At 41.2% G+C, this 21,629-nt stretch overlaps 1 long non-coding RNA gene, 2 other non-coding genes and 2 pseudogenes across 4 annotated transcripts; 1 reads left to right on the top strand and 4 right to left on the bottom strand.

Moving 5' to 3' along the window:
• Positions 1 to 159: 159 nt before the first annotated feature.
• Positions 160 to 278, bottom strand: LOC114829486. The gene has a single exon (XR_003777403.2). It is a non-coding gene; the product is annotated as a 5S ribosomal RNA (ribosomal RNA).
• A 103-nt stretch (positions 279 to 381) lies between these two features.
• Positions 382 to 500, bottom strand: LOC114829485. Its single transcript, XR_003777402.2, has one exon. It is a non-coding gene; the product is annotated as a 5S ribosomal RNA (ribosomal RNA).
• Positions 501 to 603: 103 nt separating this feature from the next.
• LOC114829483 lies at positions 604 to 712 on the bottom strand (annotated as a pseudogene).
• Positions 713 to 815: 103 nt separating this feature from the next.
• LOC114829495 lies at positions 816 to 924 on the bottom strand (annotated as a pseudogene).
• Positions 925 to 9,686: 8,762 nt separating this feature from the next.
• Positions 9,687 to 11,283, top strand: LOC117593305. 2 transcript variants are annotated; one of them, XR_004574750.1, is made up of 4 exons: positions 9,687 to 9,811; positions 10,008 to 10,079; positions 10,297 to 10,324; positions 11,223 to 11,277. It is a non-coding gene; the product is annotated as an uncharacterized LOC117593305 (long non-coding RNA). The 2 variants fall into 2 exon arrangements; XR_004574751.1 differs by lacking the exon at positions 10,297 to 10,324 and having other exon boundaries at positions 11,223 to 11,283.
• Positions 11,284 to 21,629: the final 10,346 nt, after the last annotated feature.

Genomic DNA, 21,629 nt, shown 5'->3' with positions numbered 1-21,629 from the left:
CTTAGCTTCCGAGATCAGACGAGATCGGGCGTGCTCAGGGAGGTGTGGCCGTAAGCCTACGGACAGTTTGAATTTGGGCCTTTTATAGAGTGTGTGGACATGACCTAAAAGAATGATTGACAGGATTTTTTTCAAAAATTAATTGAGATCAATCAAAAAGGCTTACGGCACCTGGTATTCCCAGGCGGTCTCCCATCCAAGTACTAACCGGGCCCGACCCTGCTTAGCTTCCGAGATCAGACGAGATCGGGCGTGCTCAGGGAGGTGTGGCCGTAAGCCTACGGACAGTTTGAATTTGGGCCTTTTATAGAGTGTGTGGACATGACCTAAAAGAATGATTGACAGGATTTTTTTCAAAAATTAATTGAGATCAATCAAAAAGGCTTACGGCACCTGGTATTCCCAGGCGGTCTCCCATCCAAGTACTAACCGGGCCCGACCCTGCTTAGCTTCCGAGATCAGACGAGATCGGGCATGCTCAGGGAGGTGTGGCCGTAAGCCTATGGACAGTTTGAATTTGGGCCTTTTATAGAGTGTGTGGACATGTCCTAAAAGAATGATTGACAGGATTTTTTTCAAAAATTAATTGAGATAAATCAAAAAGGCTTACGGCACCTGGTATTCCCAGGCGGTCTCCCATCCAAGTACTAACCGGGCCCGACCCTGCTTAGCTTCCGAGATCGGGCGTGCTCAGGGAGGTGTGGCCGTAAGCCTATTGGCGGTTTGAATTTGGGCCTTTTATAGAGTGTGTGGACATGTCCTAAAAGAATGATTGACAGGATTTTTTTCAAAAATTAATTGAGATCAATCAAAAAGGCTTACGGCACCTGGTATTCCCAGGCGGTCTCCCATCCAAGTACTAACCGGGCCCGACCCTGCTTAGCTTTCGAGATCAGGCGTGCTCAGGGAGGTGTGGCCACAAGCTTGTTGGCCATTTGAAGTTGGGCCTTTTATAGAGTGTGTGGACAGGTCCTAAAAGAATGATTGACAGGATTTTTTTCATACAGAAAATACATGTATTTTAAATATATTTTTGAATACATTTGGAAAATATATTTCCGAACACATTTGGAAAATATTTTCCTGAATACAGTTGGTAAATATATGTACAAAATGTTTGAAATTGGCCGCGTAAATGTATTTAAAAAGCATGTCAAAAAATATCAGAAGGTGCTGATTTGAACCGGCAACCTTTTGTTCCACAGTAAGTTAAGCTAACCTCTACTCCAACCAGGAGTACATTAGCAGGGAAGAAGCCAGTATTGGTATTACCAAGTTTACCTTAGTACGTTAGTCTATATTTGTGACTAAGATTATATGTATTTTGGTAATGCACATCTATAAAATGTGTTTCGAACTTAAATGTAATATAATCAATACGTCGGTAATTACATTTCATCTTTTTACTTTCACAGGACATGAAAAAAGCATTTTAATACGGGCTTCAAAATACATTTTGTAATCTATTTTCTATAATTGCAAAAATATTATTTTTTTCCATATGGGGTGAGTTGCCCCCTGATCTGAAAAGTAGTCTCATTTCACTTTCTGCCGTGCTGTGAACAACGTTAGGTGCAGATGAGCATGTCCTTTGGTGCTCAACGGAAGAAATAGTATCAGAGCATGTTAAAATAGTTCTTAAAACTCCAATGGCTCACTGCAAAGCGTTCGTCTCATCCCCGTCCATGCTGATCGCGACCTGAACAAGACTCTGCTCAAGTTTCTCAGCCAATCACAGGGTGAGGTTGACAGCCAATCACATCGCGAGAAATGTTCTGCCATCCGTTTCAACTATACTCCTTCCGTTTCCACTATACTTTGTCTCTCACACACATACATTCTTCTCTCACATACATATATTTTCTTTACACATGCATACATTTTCTGCTTATATACATATATTATTTAAAATTGTGACTGCATGTGCATGAGATAAAAAATGTAGGAATATGTATGTTAAATTTAGAAATATGTGAGAAAAATATATTTGTGTGTGAGTTAAAATATAGAAATATAAGAGTAAAATGTATGAATGTGTGAGTTAAAAATATATTCTTATGAGAGAAAAAACTGTATGCATGTTAGAGTGAAAATATATGTATGTGAAAGGAGAATGTATGTATGTGTGAGAGTGAAAATATATGTATGTGAAAGGAGAATGTATGTATGTGAGAGTGAAAATATATGTATGTGAAAGGAGAATGTATGTATATGAGAGTGAAAATACATGTATGTGAAAGGAGAATGTATGTATGTGAGAGTGAAAATATATGTATGTGAAAGGAGAATGTATGTATGTGAGAGTATCAGAATGAATAATGTCTTATACGGCCCCTCATAGTTAACTGCATCTCTGAAAGCTGTCATTTGTCCATCGGTCAGGGGGCATGCTGTGTCTGGAACAATGATGCTTGACTGGTCATCAAATGGAAGTCCGCTGTTTTCCCACTCAATGTCAAGAATATCCATGCCATACAAATGGAGCATTTTGAGTTGTATGCAGTAAAAGTAGGCACACTTTCAAATACTACAGAATGTGATCTTGGCTTCTAATTTCTAAATTTCCAAGTACATGAACCACACTATTAATTCAAATCACATTATATTTCTATGTACCTCTGTATTATCTGGTCCTGGAATTGGGTAATGTGTACGACCCAGCTCCCACAGCTGGTTAGGGGTCATGTGGCTTTCTGTTCTCAGCGGATGATTGTCCCAACCATTGCGAAAAGTATCTAGGTCATCCTGCAGGCGTGGGAGAAACACGAAGTGACAGCAGAAGAGGTGTGTTTTATTGGCTATGCTGAGGAAGCCCTCTTCTTCCAAGTAGTGGAGAACATCATAGTAGATGCATGTTACAGCTACCCACAGGTCTCTCCACAGCCGCTCAATCCTGTAAAATTTGAATTGAAAATATTTATGAAAAATATTTTTATCCACAAATGCACTTTTTTTTAAGATGCCCAACTGATTACATTGTTAAAACCAAGTCTTTGAATTTTTTTCTTTATTTTGTGTTTATGCATAAACACAAAATTAGAAATAGATTGGAATTAGATTTTGTTATGTACTATACTGCATGTCATTACACCATTGCAAATTAAAGTACTCCTGCTAGCAGTTGTGTGTTAACATACTACCACTACATGGCATCAGTGAGGTGGCAGCTTTAATTAGCAGTATCTATTTCATTGAACAAACCTTTGGTTGTGAACACTCTTCCCGGATATAAAGCTGCTCTTTCCAGTGCCACGGACTGTACACATGAAGCGTGCAACGTCGACATTTTCCACTCCCTGATCAGCACGAACCCTAAAGTAGACACAACACTTTCAAAGATCACATATATATCATTTTGGTAAAGTTTATTGGTTGCTTATTTACACAGTGCAAAGGAATTGGTTAAATTCTTAAAATGTATATATAGATTTTAGTTTTGCTGATTATACTTGTGTGGGGTGGTATGGTGTTGGGCACTGTATTGTTCTCAGAGGTGGAAGTACTATTCAATTAATGTGATATTGATGTAGTTAAGTATTGCAGTAAAAGTAGTAGTTTGCTCCCTTTGAATGATATATTATATATGACATCATTAGATTTTTTGTAGTGAAACCAGAGGTGGGGGACTCGAGTCACATGACTTGACTCGAGTCTGACTCGAGTCACAATTTTCAGGACTTGTGACTTGCTTAATTAAAGTATGAAAATGACTTGACTTGACTTTGACTTGAGAACAAGTTGCTTGAGACTTGACTTGACTTGAAGTAGAAGACTCGACAATGACTTGAACTTATAATAAACAAACAGCAATAAAATAATTCTATATGTTGTGACATCAGCACTACTAATCAGCGTATGTGCCTTTAACGCTGCACAATTCAAACCGCTGCACAAACAAGTGTTTGTGGACTGCGTGTGGAAACTTAAAAGCATTGTGCTTACACCATAACAGTTAACTTTACTGCATGAAAGGCTAACATGGAGGCGCCGATGTGATTACTAGCACCTAAACATTTCGAAGAGTTTTTTTTTTACTCATACAGACAAGAATAATTACAGCGTAATTACATATTAGGCAGTTTTTCAATCACAATAATTAGTTTATAAGGTTGTTATTATTAGCCCTTATTACATGGATTGGCTGAATTCCAGTGCAGAATGCGTGTTATTTCTTGATAACAGACCATTGCAATGAAAAACAGCGCGTTGCTATGGACGCAGCAGGATTCTAATATTTTGTGCCAATTATTGATTTATTTGGTAGGTAGCCATGTAATAAGCGGGATAAGGTATAGCGAGATGGTTGTTATAGCGAATACAACCCCTTCAGGCTGATTCAAGATCCCTCCGCTTCGTCCCCCAAAAATATTATTATTATATTATTCAAAGTAAAGTATGTTATATACTTATTAAAACCTGTCTGAAGGTGATCTTTAAGTACATTACTTGAGTAAATGTTCTTAGTTACTTTCCGCCACTGCTTGTACTGTTGTAGAGTAAAAACTCCCAGTTTAAAACATGCATTTACCTGAGAGGAAAACCAAACTTCTCAACAGATTCTAGGAAGAAAGCCTGGGTGGTTGATGCAAGGTTGTTGGTGGCTGCACCAAGATACATTATCTGCAGCACAAATGCAATTACACGTCTATGAGACACTCAAGTATTTTATGATTACACAAATGTGTACTCTTAGTCCAAACAACTGTGCTTACCTTACGGGAAAAAACGTCAATACCACCAAAGACAACAATGTTGTAGCTGAAAGAGAAAAAAATAATTTGTCAGCTGTATATAACATACTGCAAGTAAGAAAAAGTGTTCTACAGACAGTTGCTAAATGTAATAGACTAGATGTATACCATTTTAAGAGGTTAACTGTGATGGTGCATATACAGTAACATGAAAGCAGTATAAAAAATGTGTTATGGTGCATACTGATAACTACCACATACTTTACAAACACACTGAATGTATGCATTTTGTAAAAAAGATTGCTTAAGAATTTAACGAATCAATTTATGGTTTGTATCTATGTGCATCAAAGACTGGGGTCCTGGAACCGAGTAGGTCCGTCGAGCAATACATCCTACGTGAACCATCCTACTTATGACACCAGTGGTGTCAACACGGTGCATGGAGGCTCTGACACGGTTATACTGCACCCTCAGTCCTCTGGCTTGCAGAAGGGCCTTCACCATTCGATATCCAGAGCTGCCTCGACTTAATCTCCCTCACACACTGATCTAACTCTTCATCTGTCATAGTGCTGTATAATGCCTTAACTGAGAGATCAGACTCAGCCATGCGGCGGTATACTGTGCGCCTGGACATCCCCAAAAGTTTAGCTATACATGGAACAGACAAATTAAGTTCCAGAAGTTTACTAAGGTACTCTGCGGATATGACCATTCTTTGTCGCCCAGCTGGTCCTTGCTCAAACTGCACAACTGCAATGTGTTGCTCCCTTTTGTCTTTTTCCAAATTGATAAGACTGTGTAGCTGTGTCAGTGAATCTAAAATAGCTGGACAAACAGTAACTCGACTGGATACAGCATTTAAAAACACAAGTTCTTGTGTGCAAGTGAACTCTAAGAAGTCCAGATCCAGAGGCATGCGTCCCAGGATATGGTCCAATCGAAAGCGAAGTCTTTCTAAAAGTTGATTAAGCAGGAGTTCCTAGGAGAAAAACAAAATCATAGTGAGCACATTTTATGGAAAAAATAAAGATAAGCATGATATTCTTAAATTAAACAAAACAATGTTTATTGTTTCAAGTAAGTTAACATCTCATGAATATCTGAGTGAGTTTTCAGAGCTGAGCTTATTTATTTTCATATTAAAATTGCTAATTTATATATGTCCTCTGTTGTGGACGTCAGGACTTCTTACTTTCCCTCGGAAAACAGCCTCTGTCCCACGAGTGAGGGAGTCAGACAGCGTCCAGTTTCATGATGGCGATTATGTAATTTAGCGCGAATAACGTAACTTTGCAAAGACAGTGGGAATGGGGCTACTAACTTACGAGCAACCACGTCCCAAGCTGTTACCAGTTAACACTAATGAAATCATTTGCGCCTTCTTTTAATGTTTTGGGTAAAGTGAAATAGCTAGTAACTTAATAGGCAGCTGTTAAACAAACTGTCAGTCAGATATTTCTGACCAGCCACATCATAAACCATGCTAATATAAAGTTAGCTAATAGCTAAGATAACGCTAGCTAGCTAACATAACCCTGACTAATAGCTAACACATTTTGAACGAACGCCACATAATTAAAAGTTCCCTGTAGACATTGTTCAACAAATTATGTTAATGTGCAACGTGTCCGGTAAATATTAATGACTTTTACGAACAAAAAGGTAAATAAAGTGTACACTCACCGAAGCACCATCATGTGTGTTCTGAGCCATGCCGAGCTCTGACCAGAGCTCACCTGAACTTCACCGCCTTCCTGTTTCTGCGTCACATGAACAATGGAACGTAAACTTGATTGGCTACATGTTGGATGATTTGATACAGGGATCGATTGATTCTCCTTGGTTACCCGGATGTTGCCTGTGACTATTTTTACACTGAATTTTTTGAGACATAGAATTTTTTTACACTGAATCTTTTGAGATGTCGAATTTTTTTACGCCGAATTTGTTGAGACACTGAATTTTTTTACAGTGAATCTTTTGAGATGTAGATTTTTTTACACTGAATTTTTTGAGACATCAAATTATTTTTACATTGACATTTTGTAAACATTGAAAAAAATGTCATAGGCAAAAAAGATTCAGTGCTAGAAATTCGATGGCTTTTAAAATTCAAAGTCTGATTTAGATGTAAAATAAAATTCAGTGTTCAAATTTCGATGTAAGAAAATTCTGTGCTAAAAATTCTAATTCAAAATCCGATGGCACAGATTTACTTCCATAATAATTCCCCTTAATGTATGTTAAGTATGTTTGTATAAAGGTAAAATGTATCTTTCCATGTCCACTGTACCCCACCCCCCCAAAAAAAAAAATCATAAAAATAACTAAAGAAATATAGAAAACTATTAAAGTTGGAACTCTAGCCAGGAAAATATTTCACTTTGTGTGTTTTCAATCTACAGTCTTAAAGGTTTCACCTCATGAATGGAATTTACCTGCTTGGACTTAATCAATCAGTCATATCAATCCTATTATATTGAGTGATGCATGAAGTGTTTTAACATTACCACAACATTTTTGTTAGGGACATTTCTGAAGATATGGGTGATGATGAAGAAGCTGTGGCCTCTTCTTCTACAACTCAGTAAGTAGAAAACACGCACACACGCATTAGGCCTACATATTTCTTGCTGAAGGATTTGTATTTTTATTTTAGGTATCTCACCCAAGAGGACAATCAAGATGACCTGGTGTCTACTGCTTCTGACGACACAGTAAGTTGCTAAAAAGTTAGGTGTTTTTTGTTTTGTTCGTGCATGTGCATGCACACTAGATACTGTAAATCGTCATAGATAATTCCACAACCAAAACTTCCTCCTGATGTTGCTTAAAGTGTCAGAAAAATATACATGTGGACAAAAGGGGGCACAGTTATTATTTTATTTAATTAATTTATGATATAATGACAAAAAAAAATCAATGGAGAGGACTGTTAAAAAAATAAACAAATACATTTGAGCTTGACTTCAAATGCAAGTGGTTACCAACCACATGAAATGGTACATTTGTATGAGTCTGTGCAAATTTGGGATTGCTAATCCAATGTTTTAAATTCACAGATGAACCAACCCATACCTGGCCCTAGCTCTTCACCTGGGGAGCCAGTAGAGCAACATCTAGAAGACCCCACAAGTCCAACTTTAGACCAAAAACCAACAAAAGAACAGGTGGAACTCCTGCTGCTGGCATTAAAACTCAAACACGGATTAACAAATAGAGCCTTGGAGGACATCATGCATCTTATCAACTTTATTGCTGGTCCTGGTGGGGAATTGGTCACTGACTTTCAACTGTGATGGAGTGCCAGTGCACAAATCAAACAAAAAGTTTGTGGCCAATTTTGTGTTCTGTTAATGAACTGCCAATACAGCTACATGCAAAACATGTTATGCTTTGTGGCCTGTGGTTTGGTCAAAACAAACCAAATATGAACACTTACATGAAACCATTTGTCGATGAATGCATAGAGTTGTTCTCTAATGGTCTTATATGGCAAAGTGAAAGTGGGGAAATTGTCACAAGTAAAGTACTGCTTACTACCATGGTGGCAGATTCAGTTGCTCGGCCACAGATTCAGAACTTTAAACAGTTTAATGGAGCGTTTGGGTGTTCTTTTTTGTATACAGAAAGGAACAAGTGTGTTAAAGCGCAGGGGGCGTGTAAGCCCACACAGCAGTAGACGCCTACGCGGATCCGCATCCAAGTCGCGAAACCCGCGTGACTGTCACATTCGTTTTAGCACCGCCCAGAGGATCCGCTCCGCCTCCGGGCAGCGCGGTGAATTCTACTATCCCACACTGGACCCGTGTCGGATCCGCTCCGCCTCCGGGCAGCGCGGTGAATTCTACTGTCTGACACTGGATCCGTGTCGGATCCGCAGAAGTGGACGCGCCTTTACTGTAAAGGTTGAACTACAACCTCTTGGTGTGATCTTGCGACGCCGAGACAAGAGTCATATCAGTGGAGATTTTCTTTCCTGGGACACGGTTGCGCTGAACTATCTGAGTAAGTGTATTGATTTATTGCGACATTCACAGCAAACATAGGCCTTTGTGTTTTTTTGCTCATCATGTATAATGATTGTAATGACGTTGTTTGATATTAGGACTTTTGTGCAACATGCTATTGCTAGCTGAGAGATTATGATGATATTGTAGCCCATTTGATTTAAAATGGGATAGTCATTTCGGCAGAATATGTTATGGTAGTGTGATAAAGACTGGTTTGGTCTGTTTTAATGTGTCGCTGCTATCCATATGTAGCTTATGCTATGTTAGCAGCATGTAGCTGCTAGCTAGCATGCTGCTAGGCGCGATTGCATCATTTCGCAAGTATTGATAATGCCTATATATAGCTATATGTTTGAGTTCACGTTTGCGATGCAAACCTATAACTGATAAATTGGCACTGGTATTTCAGTCAATGAAGTGGGGGCTCCAACTGAGCTATATGGATTTTTATGTTGGGATAGTTAGTGGTAATATGTAATTTACTTGCCCCATATTTATAAAATTGTTGAAGAGTTTAACAATGTTTTTCTTCTCTAACAAGACTGCAGCAACAGCTGAGACCTCAGCGAAAACACAGGTAAATAACATATTATGATGGGTATAAACTGTGTGCTTTGTAGGAGCCAATTAGTGTTATAAGTGACAATCATCCTCTCCTTCTGCCCCCCTTCACTCCTCTCCACCCACTGTCTTTTCTCCTTCCCTACTCTCCATCCAACCTCCTCCTTTCCCCCCACCCTGTACTCCTCCTTCTCTCCTTTAATAACGTTTTGGGCAGTGATTAATTTGTTTCATTTCTTTATCATTCATCTGCATTTATACATATCATTAATCTGCATTTATACATAAAAACCTATTAACTATTGGGAAGCTAAGCATAAGAATCAATATGAAACATGAAAAAGTTTCTAAAAGTTGCCAATAAATGTATATTGTGATGTGAAATTATTTTTCAGATGGACGTTATAAAGGGCTCTGGGGTGTTTTGCCAGGCAGAAGCGTGGAAAGCAGCCCGCCTTGCCCCCTCTGCTACTGCCATGGTGCGGAATCTGCTGTTGGGCACCTTTGATTTGGAGACTTTGCTGAAAAGCAACCTGAATGGTACAAAATAACATGTTCCTAATCTCTTCTGTCCTTGAAAAAAAAAAATCAGTCATATTCTGTGGAATAAATTATGTGTGTGCGGGCATACCATCGCTTTTTTACTTGGCATTTTTGTATTTCCTTGCACCTCAAGAAAACATGATGTGTATATAAAAACACCCCTTTCATAATAATTTTGAAATATTACTTTAAGGTGGGAAGCCAACCAGAGGGGATGGGGAGCAGCTGGTCGCACTTGACCAAATTAAAAAGGCAGCCATTATTGGTGAGTAAATGCATAATGCATTGAGAAGGGAAAACCAAACTTTTAAGACTTTATAAGTTCACCACTTTAACCATAGCCTACTTGTATCAATATTTATTAGGCATCAATGGAGACTGCATAAAGTAGGGCACCAATTATTGTTACTGTATCTGCTTGGCACCTTTAATACTAATTCATCGCTTTCTGACTTCTTGATCCTACCTTTCCTCTTCTAAAGCCACATTGCTGGGGTATTGCGCTGTAAGGTGTGTAGTCCTCTATTTTGTAGAACATATAGTGTTGCAAATAACCTCATGGCATATTGTTGTCGTCTGAAGTGTTCTTAAATAATCATATTCACCCCTCCTTCACCTTAATCCCCTCTGTCCTGTGTTTGTGCCTTATTTTGTCTATACCGGTAATTGATTTGCTTGATTTTATTGCTTGATCTTATTGCTCTTCGAGTAAACCTAGCATGGCAGCTCGCGGGTGGAATGTGTGTGTGAATGGGTCAATGGGAGGACATTGTAATGTATTTTGGGTACTGTTAGGTGCAGGAAAATGCTATAAAAGTGCAGCCCATTGACAACTACATATGTTTACATGTGCAAAGTTTCTTACATCAGATAAAAAATTTGAGGGATTAGAATATCTGAATCTGTTTACATGGAAACAAATAATCTAATCATGACGTGCATAAACATGCACCAAGCCTTATTCAGAATAATAGCATTTTGACATCCGCAGAGCGGTCTTAATTTCCCTAAAACAACTGCAGAAGTTGTACTTCACCTGTGTTTTAAGCTAAACAAAAAACTCGGGAGTGGCAAAATTTTTCCTATCCATGAATTTTCTCGGCTTTGGATGCACATGATTGACCGTGTGACTGTTAACAATGCAGTTCCCATGACGGACATGTGCATATGAAAGAACGATGCCCCCCCCCCAAAAAGGGGGGGTGATGTTTCCAATCAGAATCTCTTTCAGATTTAGCAGAATCCAATCAGAATCTTCCAATTGACGTGTTTACATGACACATTTTTTATTATGGTCAGCCCTTTATCCAAAATATGTCTCCAGTCGCAGCTGTACTGTAAGCACTTTGGGTTCCTGATGAAGCACTATATTATTATTATACTGTCTAATTATTTTTGTCTTCTCTAGATGCTACATTGAAGAAGTGGCCGGCAGCCAGCCGAGGGCAGATAGGCACATCTATCAATTCGAAGCTCACGGAGCTGAGAAGATCAACAAGATAAATAGTTTTTTTTTTCTATTCAGTTTTTTGTCTTGTTTTTGTTCTTGTTCTATTTGATTGTTCTTAAGTAAATAAATAAATGTACATTTCTACATTTTGGGCTTTTATTTATGTTGCATAGTAGCTATGGATTTTAATAATTTTACTAATATATAGGTAAACATATAGGTGCATATATACATGCATATATGCACCCATATATACTTGCATATATGTACCTATATAGGTACATGTATGCACGTATATATGTACCCATATATGTACACATATGTGCATATATGTGTAGATATATGGGTACATATATACGTGCATATATGTACCTATATAGGTACATATAAGCCCGTATATATGTACACATATGTGCACATATGTGTACATATATGCACACATATATACGTGCATATATGTACCTATATAGGTACATATATGTACCCATATATGTACATATATGTGTATATATGTACATATAATATAGGAAAACGGCCAATTTTATATATGTCACATATATTAAAAACATATATCAAAACCTATATTTAAACATATATGTTTATATAGGTTATTTCCATGTGGGTGTGGCAAACCTTACCCTGATCACAAATTCATAGTTTACCCACCTCTTATTTTAACCACCGCAACCCTGTTTATAAATTTATAATAATTTATAGTCATGTTTCTTTTTTTATTTAATCTCCTTAATACCTATCTCATATTGTATTGTGTAAGCATACTTGGCTTTGGATGCCACATACATAATCATATCTGTCTTTTTGATTACAGGTGCTGTGAGGAAAAACACAGTGACACGGTCAGCCACGGACGCAGAGGTCACCAAGCACGCAATCAGGTGGTTCAACCTGGCAGCGGATCGGGCAACGAGGAGACGTGTCCCGCCTCAAGCCACACAAACGGAGTAATAGGAGAAATAAGCAATAAACAATATTTTTATTGAACTTCTTGTCGTTCACCAGTTATTAATTTTCTGATATTTTAGCTGTGCATTTCATTGAAGTTTTAGCCTAATGGATAAAATATTTTATGTCTGCACCGACCTAGGCCTATAAAGCACTAAATTAGGTTTTGACCACAAAATGAATGTAAAGCTGCTTAGCCAACGTAGGCTACTTAACAAAAACGGAATAGAAAGAACTTGTAACTTTCCACAAATGTAAATGACAATTTTATATTTCCATTAAGTAGTGATTACTTTTGTACAGTGAATTGATGTCTTGACTTGAACCTTTTCTGTTTGGCCTATTGACAATATTGTTAGGTTAAAAATACAAGGCAATGCAGATTTAAGATTAGGTCTATATTGCTGGAGTAACCTAGACTAGGCCTAGTGATAGAAATCCTATGGTTTAGTTTATCCTATTTTTATCCTACAGCAAGAACAGTCCTAGGGATTTTGAAAATGAGAAAAACAGGTCCAAAACGGACCCGGGCCAGATGAGCCAGGAATTTTATGAGGCCGTTACGGATCCGTGGCGGATGTATGTATCAATTAGCGGGTCCCAAATGGCCTTCGTTGCGGATCTGTCACTGAGCTCTAACAGACACCGATACAGTTCCGCTTCGCGAGTCCGTTCCGAAAGCCGCAATACCTCCGCAGCGGTTCCACCGCGGAGTCCTTTTGCTGTGTGGGAGGGCTTATCCCTAAGAAAAAGCAGAGTTGAGGAATCCCTCCCAAACTGATGATCTGGTAGAAGAGGCTTGTAGTTAGTGTAGGGTATAATGTGTCAGAATGGTGATTTATGGCCCTGGGGGACATCCGGTTTGTAGGGTGGGACTTCCGTTATGACGTATGTTAGGGTGGGACTTCCTGTATGACGTGTGTTAGGGCGGGACTTCAGGAGTGACGTATGCATGTCCGGTGATTTATGATTACATTGATGTGTCAACGTCTGATGAGCAAACTAGACTAGTGTTATAACAGGTGGGTTATGATTGATGATTAATAAATGGGTCTTAGGGTTCCAGAATGTTAAATTCCCAGGCAGTAAATAAGTGTTGTGTCAGCGGTAAGGTGTTTGGTGTTAAACAAAAGGGTGCCAGGGTTCCAATGCCATGTGGTACAGATTTAAACTTCCATGTTTTACAATGTGGTTGTAACATGGTGTTTTTCCACAAGCACGGAGTTAGTGAGAGACATGTTTTTTCTGTAAGCTATAAAGAAGGGGATGGGGAGGGACTTACGATTTTGGATAGTTTCAGCCCAACATTCATTTTAACAAGAGATGGGCTTCAACGTTATATCTGCCCGGTAGTAATGGTCCCTAAATAACCACTAATACAAACTGTAGTACATGGAGGTTAGAAATCATCCCGTGTCTCACGGTTTGTAGTCCAACACAGCATTACAGCAAACTAACTTCGCTTGAGCAATGCTATTATTTTGAAGGAGTTTCCATGGCCCCGGCCAACCACACATTTCGCAAAGGTGGATTGTGTCGCGGTTGGGGTTTTAAAATATTGTTATAAATAAAAACAAGTGTATGTATGAGCAATGGTGAGTTTTGTAATAAAAATGGTTGTTTAAGTCAGCAGTAACTTCTAAGTTGCATTATTGGGCAAAACGTTACAAAGTTACCCGCAAGGCAGCATATAAATTTGCATGAACAACGGCAAATCGTTGACAGGTAAGGATAGGTTATTTCAGGTAATTAAAACATTCGTAAAGGCGTCTTTTGAAATTGTACAACAGAGATCAACGCAAGATTGTTTTCCACACATCGGTAGAAATGTTTAATAATAGGCAACGTTGTTTAAAAAAAAATACTGTAGTATTTGTGTTAATATGGGCTTATGCTGTCACTTCCGGGTGAAGATGTGCTGTATTCTCTTAATGACCAACTTGTGAAATCTGATTTTGTATTGCTGTATTATGGTCCTGTGTTAGTTAAATGTTGAACTGATTAATGGCGATATGGTGACAATAGCAAGCATTTATATGTAAGCAGATGAGTTTATCGTTAATATATACAATTATATGACGTGATGTCACGGCTGAGCCGCGAAAATTAACGAGAACGGCCGTTCTACCAGACAGGGTGTATGAATATATTTGGTTGCCAAACGGCTACAATAATCAGAACTAAATAGTTAAGTTTTATCCTGAATTTGTATCATTGCAGCATGTATAATTCTAACACAATTTGAATCTAACGTGAAGAACGATGACATGTAACCAATGACAAAGTTAAGAGGCGTGACTTGCTGGAGGCGCCCCGGCGGCGATGTGAAGACAGTAATTAAACCCCGCAGCATCCACAAAAGTCAGCTGTTGTTTCAAGCGTGGAGTATATCTTTTCTGTTGTAAGTACAAGTTATTTTATTTGAAGTAATTTATTTGAATTGTGATGCAAATACAAACGAGACAATTGAACTGTTACCAAACACGGTTGAAATTAAACACCGACCGTGTTTGGTAAACACATTTTTGGACCTCCAAATCTTGGTAAGTAGACTTTTGACATTATTGTTAATCAGCTTTAATTACCTGTATACACTTGTTAATCCTATTTGTATTTAGTTCAAGTGACCAGCATCTGCCTCAGTTGGACTGGGCGGTCAGACTGTGATCTTACACAACCTGAGCAGATACTTTGTGTAAGTTTAATTATTTACAGAAATGTTTAGTCTTGTTCTAAAGTGTTATTAACAATTATGACTATGCATACTGACCCTTGGTACAACATTCTATATTCCAACAGATTGAGGACAGCCGGGTGATGATACAAAGTACTTTACCACAATGGGATCAGTTACGGACACCCTTCCTTGTGGCTGCACAGCGTGAGGGGATTTTTGTTTTGTTTTCTTTCAGGCTTGAAAGCTGAAGGTAATACAGCCAACTCTTCAAAACTGCGCTGTATGTGAATGTATGTTTGAGTTAGAATATTTAAATCTGAAAAGTGGATTGTTATTTACACGTTAAACCAGAGAAAATGGCGAAAGATAATGCTAACAACAGACCAGACACCGAACAGCCAACAACCTCTACACATAATCAATCGACCACACCCCAAAATACAAATGAACCAACCATTACTTTGTTACACAGTGATGCACACAATAATCCTCAGATACAAGGCTTGTTAACTGAGCTTAGTAACCCCCATTTTTCACACGATCTAGTTGACACTCCTTCGAGCTCTCTGATGCAAACTCAGTGCAGTGATGGCAATGTTAGAGTTATACAACGTATTGCGTTTGACAATGTTGAATTACGACAGTTGATACATTTACAAAATACTGGTGAAGTTGGTGATTTTGGCACATTCTAAGCTAGTATTATGGCAGGCTTGGATACTTTGATTGTTAAAGCTTCAGACTTTGTACACGGGCCTGGTGATCGTCTGCAGATTGAGTTGATTGGTGAATCTCTGATAGACCCCGTACATGTGACCATGAGAGCGGATGAATATAATGAACGCACGTTTGGTAATTTACTTGAAAATGTTATGCAGAGTAATGCCGAGATTATGATTGATGAATCACTAGAACTGGTGGTACAAATTGTCAAAAACCGTGAGGGTGGTGCCCCGCGACGTAAAGCTCAAACATTGTTGATAGATCAGATTATCAATAAAAAAAGAAGACATTTATATGTGGCTGTGAATAATGATTCTACGTGTTTTTCTGTTTGTTTGATGGGTATGTTGAACCCGCAGTACACATATCCTGAGGCCCTGGTTAGTGGTCGTGAGTTACATAAGGGCGCTGGTTTAGCATTAGCTGATTGTGTGACATTCACAGATATTGTTCGGTTTGAAGAAATGACAGGGTGTAAAATTGTTGTCTTTCACCGAACACGGGATGGTCACTTTACCAAGTTTCAAAACAGCAAGGAAACCCACCCTAGAACTGTCTTTATGTACTTACACAATAACCATTTCTATGGCATCATGAATCTGAAGGGTTTTCTGGGTGTGTCTTATGTCTGTGACTGGTGCTATACTGGTTTCAACACACGTGGTGATCATGGTTGTAAACATAGCTGTAGTGTCTGTCTTCATGAAGATTGTCATACCCAACCCCGTAACACAAAGCAGTGCCCTGACTGTAAACGGATATGTTATTCAGATTTTTGTTATAGCCAGCATAAACGTTTGAAGCACCACAAAAGTGTGGATCGTTGGGCTATGTCGATTGCGGCCGTTATTACAATGTTAGTATTATCAACTATAAAGTGCACAGGTGCATGGCTAACATATGTCACAATTGTAACGTGGATCTGGCGGTTGAAATGAATCATCAGTGTTTTATAAAACCCTCCAAGCCCGAGGACCCCAGTGAGCACTACATATTTTATGATTTTGAGACTATTGCCAATCCGGTGAATGGTGTACACACTGCAAATTTTGTGTGTGCAATAAGCTTTGATAACAAGACGTGGTGTTCAGCCGGAGATGGTTGTGTCGCTGCTTTTTTTCAAAAGTTTAGTGTTGAAGTATAACACTTCCCCGAGTTGGTTTGTTGGAAAGGAGAATAAAACACCGGGAGTCAGGGCAATTACCGTAGTTATATGTCCATTTATTACAGAAGCTTCTGGAGACACGTGTCGCCGCACAATGTCTAAGGATCAACATTCAAAACATCATTTTTATACTTCTACTACGCCCAAAAGATAGAGTCGTTAAATTCACAGAACAAGTATGCTATTGGTCCAGTTCCAATTCTATTCCTTATAAGGATAAACGCAAACATCTTCTTGTCTCCTCCTGGTATCTGTCTGGCCTGTCAGACTATGTGTGTGTGTGTCTCTAACCTGTGTCCTGTTTCTCACAAAACAGACATACTAAATCTTTCTCTCCCCGGCAACTGCTTAAACAGGGTTTCCTATTCTCCTACTTGCTCCTTCAGTTTCGGTTCATATTACAGACATTTAATATTTTGTTTCATTGGTTACAACAGCTTATAACAGTTCACTAACTTATATAATCAATACATCTACATTGGTTACAACAGCTTACAACAGTTCACTAACTCATACAATCACTACATCTACAATTCCCCCTTTTGATCTCTCCCCAGAGAGATCACCCCTATTCGCCAAGCTCCAGTTCTCCCGGGTCATGCTGCTCCAGTAGAGGCATCAGCATCCCTGATGGCGATCCTGGAGCCTTCTCAATGGCTGTAGAAATCACTCTCATGGCAAGCCCTCTTATGCATGGGATACAACAAAACCCACAAGTAACCATTATAGCACCAAATGTAGAAAGCGATAAAAGAACAGACATTATCAAACCTTTCCACTGGCCAAACATCGAGGTCATCCATTCCTCCAGCGGATTATCTATCCCAGAATGCTCGTATGCGACCCCTTGACATAGTCCAATTCAATCCCCCAAATTTCCTCAAACAGGTGTCCTCAGGTGGGGTCGCGAACCTCTTCGCTGGGGGAATGAAGACCCAATGCCAACCTGGGAAACCTGTAACAACATACAACACACATATCAATATTCCACCAATTCCAATATACCACTTCATTCTACTATCATCTCCCCAGACCTTTCTCTGTAACCCTGTCATCTTGGTACGAGTGGTATGAGCCACTCGGTGTCCTATACCCCCTTTTGTTACAGTATTCTTCAGTTCTTTCCCCTAAGAGTCTATTCCCCTGGCGCCGTCCTTTGTCTCCTTCACTCGCTCGTGGTCCCGCCGTGTCCTGGGGTCCGCTCCTGGCACCGGTCCGGCTGGTGTTGGTCCTTCTTCCGTCCACGCTGGGGAAAGCTCCTCCTTCCCGGTTTGGATGAGGTCCTTTAGTGACCTTCCTGGCTCCTGCGCTGGTGTACACTGGCTCCAATGGTACCACGTCTCTCCTTTGTCCCTCAGGCGGACCACATGACTCGTTCTCTCCACCACCTGATGAGGACCCGTCCACCTTGGCTCCGACCACTTTCGCTTGATGACCTTCAGCAACACCCACTCCGCCTGGGGCAGGTTCTGGTCCAGCGGGTGCAGGTCCCTCCGTTCTCCGACTCTGTTGGTGAATTCTGAAACGAGAGCTCGCAATTCATCAAAATACACTTTATGGTCTTTGGGCCACTTTTCCCCTTCCGGGACCGCAGGCCCCGCGGCTGGTCCTGGAAACTGTCTCCCCGTCAGCAGCTCGTATGGGGTGAACCCCGTGGTCTGATTTAACGAGCATCGAATCATCACGAGTGCCAGTGCGTCCACCCAGTTCAATTTAGTCTGTGCACCTATCTTAGCCAACTTGTTTTTTAAGTTCTGGTTCATCCTTTCTACCTTTCCCTGGGACTGTGGATGGTACACAGTGCCAAAAGCATGTTTTAGGCCCAATAATCTCTCTACCTTCTGTAAATCACTGTTCTTAAAGTGAGTCCCGTTGTCTGACCTAATTTTCTCTGGGAAGCCGTGTCTGGGAATGTACTGGTTCACTAAACACGTGATCACTGTCTGACTGTCCTCCCTTCTTGCCGGCCAGGCTTCTGGCCACCCTGTGAACATGTCCACACACACTAACATGTAACGGCACCCCCGTACAGTTTCCCCCATGTCCGTGTAGTCTATCACTATCTCTTGTCCAGGTCTCGTCGTCATGGGGAATGCCCCCATCTCCGGTTTGATCGTCGGTTTTGGATTGTGGTGTGTGCAGATGGTGCATGTCCTAGTGTAGTTACGTACCATGTCTACCATAAACGGGTGCCACCAATGGCACAAGTTCCTCAACATCTGTGCTGGCCCTACATGGCCCAACCCGTGGGCTTCTGCAAATTTATCTCCCTGCATGGCTGGTGGAAGTATTACTCTACCGTCTGGCCCTCTCCAGAGCCCACTCGTCTCTGTTGCTCCTCTCTGTTGCCAAATTGTTTTCCCTTGTGGGGAAGCCCCCTTTTGATGTCTCACTAGCTGGTCTCTCTCAGGGCCTTCTCCCCACACCACTTCCTCATCTGCTCTTACCACCATCACTCGTGGAGTGTACCCTGCTGCCTGTTTTGCTGCTGTGTCTGCCGCTTGGTTTCCCTGAGCTACTACACTATTTGAATTATCGTGTCCTTTGCATTTTATGATGGCTACCTTTTCGGGCAGGTCTAGGGCCTCAGCTAGTTCTCTCATCTCTGCCTCGTGTTTAATCGGTTTGTCTCCTGCTGTTCTAAACCCAGCTTTTAACCACTGTCCTAGCTCCACGTGTGCTGCGCCTGCTGCGTATGCCGAATCAGTGTAAATGTTTACTGTTGTTCCCTGGGCCAGTCTAAGGGCCTCTATTAGTGCTCTAACTTCTGCTCTCTGGGCTGACTGCATCCCCTGGAGCCTCTCTGCTTTCAGCGTGACTAAACCCTCTGGTGTTAGTTTCACTACCGCAAAAGCCGCCCTCAGGCCGTCTTGTTCGTGTCTGAAACAGCACCCATCAGTGAAGAGGTCCTCTGCCCCTGGGAGGGGTTCTGCCTCCAGATCGGTTCGTGTCTTACTCTCCCTCACTACCTCTTGCGCGCACTCATGTGGTAGCCCCGTCCCCATTCGGTCTGCAATATTTATCCCTTCATGTGTGAAAATCTAATTTGGAGCCCCGAGAATTTTGCTTAGGTGTTGTTGCCTGAGGGAAGTCATAGTGAACATCTGGGAATTTACATACGCCACTACACTGTGTGTTGTGAGTATCTGAAGGTGATGCCCCATCACTATGTGTGCGCATTTTTGAATGAGTCTCGCTACTCCCGCTGCATGCTGTGTGCAGGTGGGGTGCCTTTTTTCGGTTTTGTCGAATCCTACGCTTATGTACATAAGGATGTTCCTATCTCCCCCTTTTTTCTGAAACAGGACCCCGTTCATGACTTGTCCTGTTTCAGAAACATCTAGAAAAAAGGGTTTTGTGTAGTCAGGTATGGCCAGATCAGCTGCGGTGGCGAGTTGTTGTTTCAGCAAAATGAAGGCCTTGTCGGCCGGGCAAGTCCAATCGAGAGTGGCTTTAAGTTTACGCATTCCCTGCTCCTTAACTAGCGCTCTAAGTGGCTCTGTGAGCCCTGAATAGTTTGGGATGTAATTGCGGCTGTACCCCGTGAGTCCCAGGAATGATAGCATTTCCTGAACCGTAGTGGGTTTAGGATGGTGGAGGATGGTTGTGCGGTGAGCTGGGGAAAGCCCCGCTCCCTTCTGCGAGATTACTCTGCCCAGAAAGGAGACCTGCGTCCTTACCAGCTATAGCTTTTCTTTTGACACCTTGAACCCTTTCTCAGCCAGTCTGGTGAGGACCGTCATTGTAGCTTGGATGCAGGCGGCCACGGTCGGGGCCGCCAGCAGCAGGTCATCTACGTACTGGACCAAAGTTACCCCTGTCGGCAGGCAGCATCCCTGCAGCGCTTCTCTCAGTACCTGGTTGAATATGCCAGGGGAAAGCGCGAACCCTTGTGGTAGTCTCGTGTACCGCCATTGTCGACCCCTATGTGTGAAAGAAAAAATATCACAAAGTTCCTCTGCTAGTGGGAGACAGAAAAAAGCGTTAGCCAGGTCAATGCAGGTGAACCATTTTTGATCCGGGGTCAAATTAGTGAGTGCTACATACGGGTTAGGCACCGGTATAGTGGGTGTGAGTAAAATGTTGTTTATAGCCCTGAGATCATGGGCCATACGGTATTTCCCTGTCCCTTTCTTTTCTACTGGGAGGATAGGTGTTTTCCACGCGGAACCTGACTCCTCTAACACCCCTGTGGGCCACAAACCATTCAATGTCACATCTAACCCTTCCTCTGCCTCTGGTTTGTGTGGGTATTGGGGCAGCCATATGGGCTCTCCCGGTCCGATTTTAAAGGTGACCGGTGGGCAATCGGTGAGCCCCACATCCGTGGGACCCTTGGACCACAGTGAGTCAGGTAACTCATTAAGTCTGGCTGTGGCTACAGGGTGATCCATCTTTTCCCTCCCATGATCCCGAGTTATCTCTCTTCGCTCTAAACACACCCAATCTGTCCCTGGTGCTTCTAACCGATACGTATTACAGCTGGGTGAGTACCATACGTTTGGCGCCTGAGTGAGTGTCCAATCAGTGCATTCGACCGCCCTTTTAACCATGGGCCCCAGGTCTTTTGCTTGGTGTTTAGGATGCAGTGCCAGTGACACATGCGGGACGGACTCCTCCGCCATCATGTACCACTGATCCTGCTCCTCTGTCAACTGTACATCTGCCGCTACCCCTTCAGGGCCTACATATATAAATTTAGACCCGACCTGCCACGTGTCCCCACACACTACATCCCCAAACCCCTCTCTATACACCTCATCGCCCTGCCGATCATAAAATAGGGTCACATGTGGGGGGTCTGGCGGAGGAAAGTACGGCTCGAGGAGGGAGATCC

Source organism: Esox lucius, chromosome 18 (genome assembly GCF_011004845.1).
Source record: "Esox lucius isolate fEsoLuc1 chromosome 18, fEsoLuc1.pri, whole genome shotgun sequence".
In the NCBI taxonomy this organism is placed as follows: domain Eukaryota; kingdom Metazoa; phylum Chordata; class Actinopteri; order Esociformes; family Esocidae; genus Esox; species Esox lucius.
Note: the sequence above shows the minus strand (reverse complement) of the source record. Positions and strands in the feature narration are given on the sequence as shown.